Source organism: Lolium rigidum, chromosome 1, assembly GCF_022539505.1.
Source record: "Lolium rigidum isolate FL_2022 chromosome 1, APGP_CSIRO_Lrig_0.1, whole genome shotgun sequence".
NCBI lineage: Eukaryota > Viridiplantae > Streptophyta > Magnoliopsida > Poales > Poaceae > Lolium > Lolium rigidum.
In genome coordinates, this window is record NC_061508.1 from 345304097 (window position 1) to 345312046 (window position 7950).

The window sequence follows — 7950 nt, forward strand, 5'->3', positions numbered from 1 at the left end:
GAGGCCGCCATCCGGGACCTACATCCCTCGGCGGTGCGGATTTGCGTTGACTCGGCCGGCGAACCCGAGAATTCGCGATGCACCACGTCCCGGGCCACCATACGCGACGTTTTGGCCGCTTTCGTCGGGCTAGGTGGCCTCAAAAACGAGAAAAAAAAGTTTTGACATGCACCACGGAGGGACCAAAATCGTCGGCCATGGTACACCAGCAACCACGGCGCGACTTCAACTTCGTCGTCCATGGCAACTTTTCTTGTAGTGCATGTAGATATGTTATTATCTTTCTTGTTAGTTCCTAGCTTAGTATTCTGAAGTTAAAATTGTTTGTGCTTACAAGTAAGATGCATGATTGTTTCTATCACATGTATATTTGTTTGTTTCCCTCAACTCTTATGCTTGCTAATCAACCTTGCTAGCCAAAGACCTGTACCGAGAGGGGATACTTCTCGTGCATCCAAACCCTTAAACCAAACCTATGCCATCAGTGTCCACCATAACTACCTACTATGTGGTACTTCCCTGCCATTCCGAGTAAATACTTCATGTGCTACCTTTAAATAATTCAAAAGCTATTACTTCTTATTTGTGTCAATGTTTTATAGCTCATGAGGAAGTATGTGGCGTTTTATATTTCAATCTTGTTGGGCAGCTTCCACTAATGGACTAGTGGCTTCATCCACTTATCCTATAATTTTGCAAAAAGAGCTGGCAACGGGGTTCCCAGCCCCAATTAATCAACTTTCATTAATAATTCTCTTCACATGTTTTGCCCCGATTCATCGATAAGCAACTTAATTTTGCAATAGACACTCCTCCATGGTATGAGATTGTTGGAAGGCACCCGAGGATTCGGTTAGCCATGGCTTGTGTAAGCAAAGGTTGGGGGGAGTGTCATCCTTAAATAAACTAAAGTACATGTGTAAACAAAAGAGAAGAGGGATGATCTACCTTGTGGTAGAGATAACGTCCTTCATGGGAGCCGCTCTTTGGAAGTCTGCTTGGCAAGGGGGTTAGAGTACCCACTACCATTCGTTGACAACAACAAACACCTCTCAAAACTTTACTTTTATGCTCTCTATATGATTTCAAAACTTAAAAAGCTCTAGCACATGATTCAATCCCTGCTACCCTCTGCGAAGGGCCTGTCTTTTACTTTATGTTGAGTCAGTAAACCTATTTCCCTCCATCTTAAGCAAGCAATTGAGTTGTTGTGATCCAACCACCTATATTGTGATCTATTTCATCATGTCTTTTACTCTTCCTTGTTTAGTACAAGTTTTATCTGAATGAATATGGCTTTGAAAGTTATCAATGATTATGAGGAGATTACTATGATTGAGTATGCAAGTTTATCATAAGCTTTAATATGAGAGCACTGCTCAATAGATAAGTATAACCTGTTAACTGTTCTCTGACCAAGAACAAAGTTTGCCATCACCAATTATGATTTCTTATGCACCTTTATTTGTGATTTCCTTCTACTTGTTTCAAGTTGAATTATATGAGGAAGTTGTTCACCAGAATGACTTGTGTGAATGAATATGATGCTTCTTGTCCGTATTTTATTTATCGACTCTTCACTCCATAAACATGTGGTCTTGTTTACCGAGTTCAGTTTCGCTTGGGGACAAGCGAAGTCTAAGCTTGGGGGGAGTTGATACGTCCATTTTGCATCACTATTTTATATCATAATTTGCTGTTATTCATTGATATATTTCATATTTGGAGATGATACTTATGTTATTTCATCTATTTTGCATGTTTCATGATTACTGGAGGATCGCGCACCGGAGTCAGGATTCTGCAGGAAAAAGCACCGTCAGAATGCAATATTTCGGAAGATCAACACTTGACGGAAATTATATGAAAAATCCTATTTTTCCAGAAGACGAAGGGAGCCAGAAGGGGGAGCCAAGGAGGGCCGAGGTGGGCCCACCTCATAGGCCGGCGCGGCCCAAGGCCTGGCCACGCCGCCTTGTGAGGAGGGGGCCCACAGCCCCCTCTAGCCTCCTCTCCTTCGCGTACTTCTTTGCCCCGAAAACCTAAGCTCCAGAGGATAGTCGCGAAGAGTCACAGCCGCCTCTGCGGGGCGGAGAACACCGCGAGAGAAAAGAGCTCTGCGGCAGGCTGAAATCCGCCGGGAAATTCCCTCCCGGAGGGGGAAATCGACGCCATCGTCACCGTCATCGAGCTGGACATCATCTCCATCATCATCACCATCATCTTCATCATCATCACCGCCATCTCCACCGCTGCACCTCGTCACCGCTGTAACAATTAGGGTTTGATCTTGATTGTTTGATAGGGGAAACTCTCCCGGTGTTGATTTCTACTTGTTATTGATGCTATTGAGTGAAACTATTGAACCAAGGTTTATGTTCAGATTGTTATTCATCATCATATCACCTCTGATCATGTTCCATATGATGTCTCGTGAGTAGTTCGTTTAGTTCTTGAGGACATGGGTGAAGTCTAAATGTTAGTAGTGAATTATGTTGGTTAGTATTCAATGTTATGATATTTAAGTTGTGGTGTTATTCTTCTAGTGGTGTCATGTGAACGTCGACTACATGATACTTCACCATTTATGGGCCTAGGGGAAAGCATCTTGTATTCGTTTGCCAATTGCGGGGTTGCCGGAGTGACAGAAACCTAAACCCCCGTTGGTATATCGATGCAGGAGGGATAGCAGGATCTCAGAGTTTAAGGCTGTGGTTAGATTTATCTTAATTACTTTCTTGTAGTTGCGGATGCTTGCAAGGGGTATAATCACAAGTATGTATTAGTCCTAGGAAGGGCGGTGCATTAGCATAGGTTCACCCACACAACACTTATCAAAACAATGAAGATTAATCGGCTATATGAAGCGAAAGCACTAGACTAAATTCCCGTGTGTCCTCAAGAACGTTTGGTCATTATAAGTAAACAAACCGGCTTGTCCTTTGTGCTAAAAAGGACTGGGACACTCGCTGCAATTATTTCTCTCGCACTTTACTTACTTGTACTTTATTCATCTGCTATATTAAAACCCCCTGAATACTTGTCTGTGAGCATTTACAGTGAATCCTTCATCGAAACTGCTTGTCAACACCTTCTGCTCCTCGTTGGGTTCGACACTCTTATTTATCGAAAGTACTACGATACACCCCCTATACTTGTGGGTCATCAGCGTGACATCTGGCGCTTCAATCCAATCGATGAAAAAAGCCACCAAAACTTGTGACTTGATTGCATTTCTAGCCTTGTAGCTGATATCAAAGGCGGAAAGTTTTATTCCCCACTTCGCTACACGTCATGTTGCGTCAGAATTGTTGATTATAATAGACAATGAAGCTCTGCTCACAACTGTCATTGGATGCTCCTGGAAGTAGTGGCTCAGCTTTCGGCTACCTAGGAATACTCCATAGGCTAGCTTCTGAAAGTGAGGGTAGCATTGCTTGGATTCTGTGAGGACCTCACTGATATAGTAGACGGGTCGTTAGACTCCATACTCGTATCCTTCTTCCTTTCGCTCCACCATGATGACTATGCTGAAGACCTTGTTGGAAGCCGCCAAGTAGAGGAGCATAGGCTCCGACTCTGCTGGCTCTGCCAAGAAAGGTTGGGAGGAGAGTATACTCTTCAATTCATGTAGTGCTGCGTCTGCCGCATCGTCCCAGACAAATTTGGCCGCTTTCTTCAAAAGTTTGTATAAGGGTAGGGCCTTCTCGCCAAGACGACTGACGAATCGACTAATTGCTGCTACACAACTGATACGTCTCAAACGTATCTATAATTTCTTATGTTCCATGCTACTTTTATGATAATACTCACATGTTTTATACACACTTTACATCATTTATATGCATTTTCCGGCACTAACCTATTGACGAGATGCCGAAGAGCCGCTTGTCGTTTTCTGCTGTTTTTGGTTTCAGTAAATCCTACAAAGGAAATATTCTCGGAATTGGACGAAATCAACGCCCGGGGTCTTATTTTTTCACGGAGCTTCCAGAAGACCGAAGAGCATACGAAGTGGGGCCACGAGGGCCCGTAACCATAGGGCGGCGCGGCCTGCATGGGCCCGCGCCGGCCTATGGTGTGGGGCCCCTGCGCCGCCTCCAACCCTGCCCTTCCGCCTACTTATATCCTTCATCGCGAAAACCCCTGTACCGAGAGCCACGATACGGAAATACTTCCAGAGACGCCGCCGCCGCCAATCCCATCTCGGGGGATTCAGGAGATCGCCTCCGGCACCCTGCCGGAGAGGGGAATCATCTCCCGGAGGACTCTACATCACCATGATCGCCTCCGGACTGATGTGTGAGTAGTTTACCCCTGGACTATGGGTCCATAGCAGTAGCTAGATGGTTGTCTTCTCCTCTTGTGCTATCATGTTAGATCTTGTGAGTTGCCTATCATGATCAAGATCATCTATTTGTAATGCTACATGTTGTGTTTGTTGGGATCCGATGAATATGGAATACTATGTCAAGTTGATTATCAATCTATCATATGTGTTGTTTATGTTGTTGCATGCTCTCCGTTGCTAGTAGAGGCTCTGGCCAAGTTGATACTTGTAACTCCAAGAGGGAGTATTTATGCTCGATAGTGGGTTCATGCCTCCATTGAATCTGGGACGATGTGACGAAAGTTCTAAGGTTGTGGATGTGTCTGTTGCCACTAGGGATAAAACATCAATGCTTTGTCTAAGGATATTTGTGTTGATTACATTACGCACCATACTTAATGCAATTGTCTCGTTGTTTGCAACTTAATACTGGAAGGGGTGCGGATGCTAACCTCGAAGGTGGACTTTTTAGGCATAGATGCATGCTCGGATAGCGGTCTATGTACTTTGTCGTAATGCCCCGATTAAATCTCATAGTAGTCATCGTGATATGTATGTGCATTGTTATGCCCTCTCTATTTGTCAATTGCCCAACCGTAATTTGTTCACCCAACATGCTATTTATCTTATTGCGGAGACACCACTAGTGAACTGTGGACCCCGGTCCATTCTTTTACATCTGAAATACAATCTACTGCAATACTTGTTCTTTACTCGTTCTTCGCAAACAAACATCATCTTCCATACTATACATTTAATCCTTTGTTTACAGCAAGCCGATGAGATTGACAACCTCACTGTTACGTTGGGGCAAAGTACTTTGATTGTGTTGTGCAGGTTCCACGTTGGCGCCGGAATCCCTGGTGTTGCGCCACACTACACTCCGTCACCAACGACCTTCACGTGATCCTTGACTCCTACTGGTTCGATAACCTTGGTTTCTTACTGAGGGAAACTTGCTGCTGTACGCATCACACCTTCACTTGGGGTTCCCAGCGGGCGTGTGCTCTACGCGTCATCAAGCTAAATTTCTGGCGCCGTTGCCGGGGAGATCAAGACACGCTGCAAGGGGAGTCTCCCACATCCAATCTCTTTACTTTGTTTTTGTCTTGCTTTACTTTATTTTATTTACTGCTTTGTTTGCTCTCTATATCAAAAAAAAACACAAAAAATAGTTACTAGCTTTACTTTATTTACTGTCTTGTTTGCGTTCTCTATATTATAAATACAAAAAAATAGTTACTTGCATTTACTTTATTTAGTTTGCTTTATTTACTACTGCTAAAATGGGTACTCCTGAGAATACTAAGGAATGTGACTTCACTAGCACAAATAATAATGATTTCTTATGCACACCTATTGCTCCACCTGCTACTACGACGAGAATTTTTTGAAATTAAACCTGCTTTACTAAATCTTGTTATGAGAGAGCAATTTTCTGGTGTTAGTTCTGATGATGCTGCTGCCCATCTTAATTTTGTTGAACTTTGTGAAATGCAAAAGTATAAGGATGTAGATGGTGACATTATAAAATTAAAATTGTTTCCTTTCTCCTTAAGAGGAAGAGCTAAAGATTAGGTTCTATCTTTTCCTAAGAATAGTATTGATTCATGGACTAAATGTAAGGATGCTTTTATTGGTAGATATTATCCTCCTGCTAAAATTATATCTTTGAGAAGTAGCATAATGAATTTTAAGCAATTGGATAATGAACATGTTGCTCAAGCATGTGAAAGAATGAAATCTTTGGTGAAGAATTGCCCTACCCATGGACTAACTACTTGGATGATCATCCAAACCTTTTATGCAGGACTGAATTTTTCTTCGCGGAACTTATTGGATTCAGCTGCTGGAGGTACCTTTATGTCCATCACCTTAGGCGCGGCAACAAAGCTCCTTGATGATATGATGATCAATTACTCTGAATGGCACACTGAAAGGACTCCACAAGGTAAGAAGGTAAATTCTGTTGAAGAAACCTCCTCCTTGAGTGATAAGATTGATGTTATTATGTCTATGCTTGTGAATGGTAGATCTAATGTTGATCCTAATAATGTTCCTTTAGCTTCATTGGTTGCTCAAGAAGAGCATGTTGATGTGAACTTCATTAAAAGTAATAATTTCAACATCAATGCTTATAGGAATAATTCTGGTAACAACTATAGGCCATATCCTGCTAATGGTAATTCTTATGGTAGATCTGTTTCGCCTAATGAGGAAAAGATGCTAGAAATTGAAAGAGCTACTAAGAGCTTTATGCAATCACAATATGAGAAAAGTCAATTGTTTACCAAAACTATGAATGAACAATCTGCCTTGTTGAAAAATATAGGGAATCAACTTGTTTGGAGATTTCTGGTTTGCAAACTAAGCTTTCAAATGCTGAAAACCGAATCTCATACATGTATGAGTCACAATCTTCTTTAATTAATAAAAGGGCTGCTAAACCTGAGGATAATGATAACAAAATTGTTACTACAGCAAACGCCATCCAAGTTCGAATTAATGAAAATATTAGATTGATGGCTGAATTGCATGCTAGGTGGGAAAGAGAAGAAAAACTAGCTAAAGAGAATAATGTAGCTAAAGTTTGGACTATTACCACCACTAGTAATGTTAATGCTTCACATGTTGCTAAACCTCCTACTATCAATGGTAAAATAATTGGTGTTGGCAATGTTTCTACTCCTAGTGCAAAGCGTGCAAAATTGCCTGAAACTGCTGAAACTGCTTGTGATAAAACTGCTGAAATTTTTCAAAATATTGGGCACAATGATCCCATTGCTTTAGATCATAATGGTTTAGATTTTGATGATTGTCATAACTCTGAAGTTATTAAGTTCTTACAAAAACTTGCTAGAAGTTCTAATGCTAGTGCTATAAATTTGGCCTTTACAAAACATATTACAAATGCTCTCATAAAAGCTAGAGAAGAGAAATTAAAACTTGAAACTTCTATTCCTAGAAAGTTAGAAGATGGTTGGGAGCCCATCATTAAGATGAAGGTCAATGATTTTGATTGTAATGCTTTATGTGATCTTGGTGCAAGTATTTATGTTATGCCTAAGAAAATCTATGATATTCTTGACTTGCCACCATTGAAAAATTGTTATTTGGATGTTAATCTTGCTGATAATGCTATAAAGAAACCTTTGGGGATGATTGATAATGTTCGCATTATGGTTAACAATAACCTTGTCCCCGTTGACTTTGTTGTCTTGGATATTGAATGCAATGCATCTTGTCCCATTATTTTGGGAAGACCTTTTCTTCGAACTGTTGGTGCTATTATTGATATGAAGGAAGGTAATATTAAGTATCAATTTCCTCTCAAGAAAGGTATGTCACACTTCCCGAGAAAGATAATGAAGTTACCTTATGATTCTATTATTAGAACAAATTATGATGTTGATGCTACTTGATTCACACTTTCTGCGCCTAGCTGAAAGGCGTTAAAGAAAAGCGCTTATGGGAGACAACCCATTATTTTACTTCTGCACTTTTGTTTTATATTTGAGTCTTGGAAGTTGTTACTACTGTAGCAACCTCTCCTTATCTTTATTTTATTGCATTGTTGTGCCAAGTAAAGTCTTTGATAGTAGGGTTGATATTAGATTTGG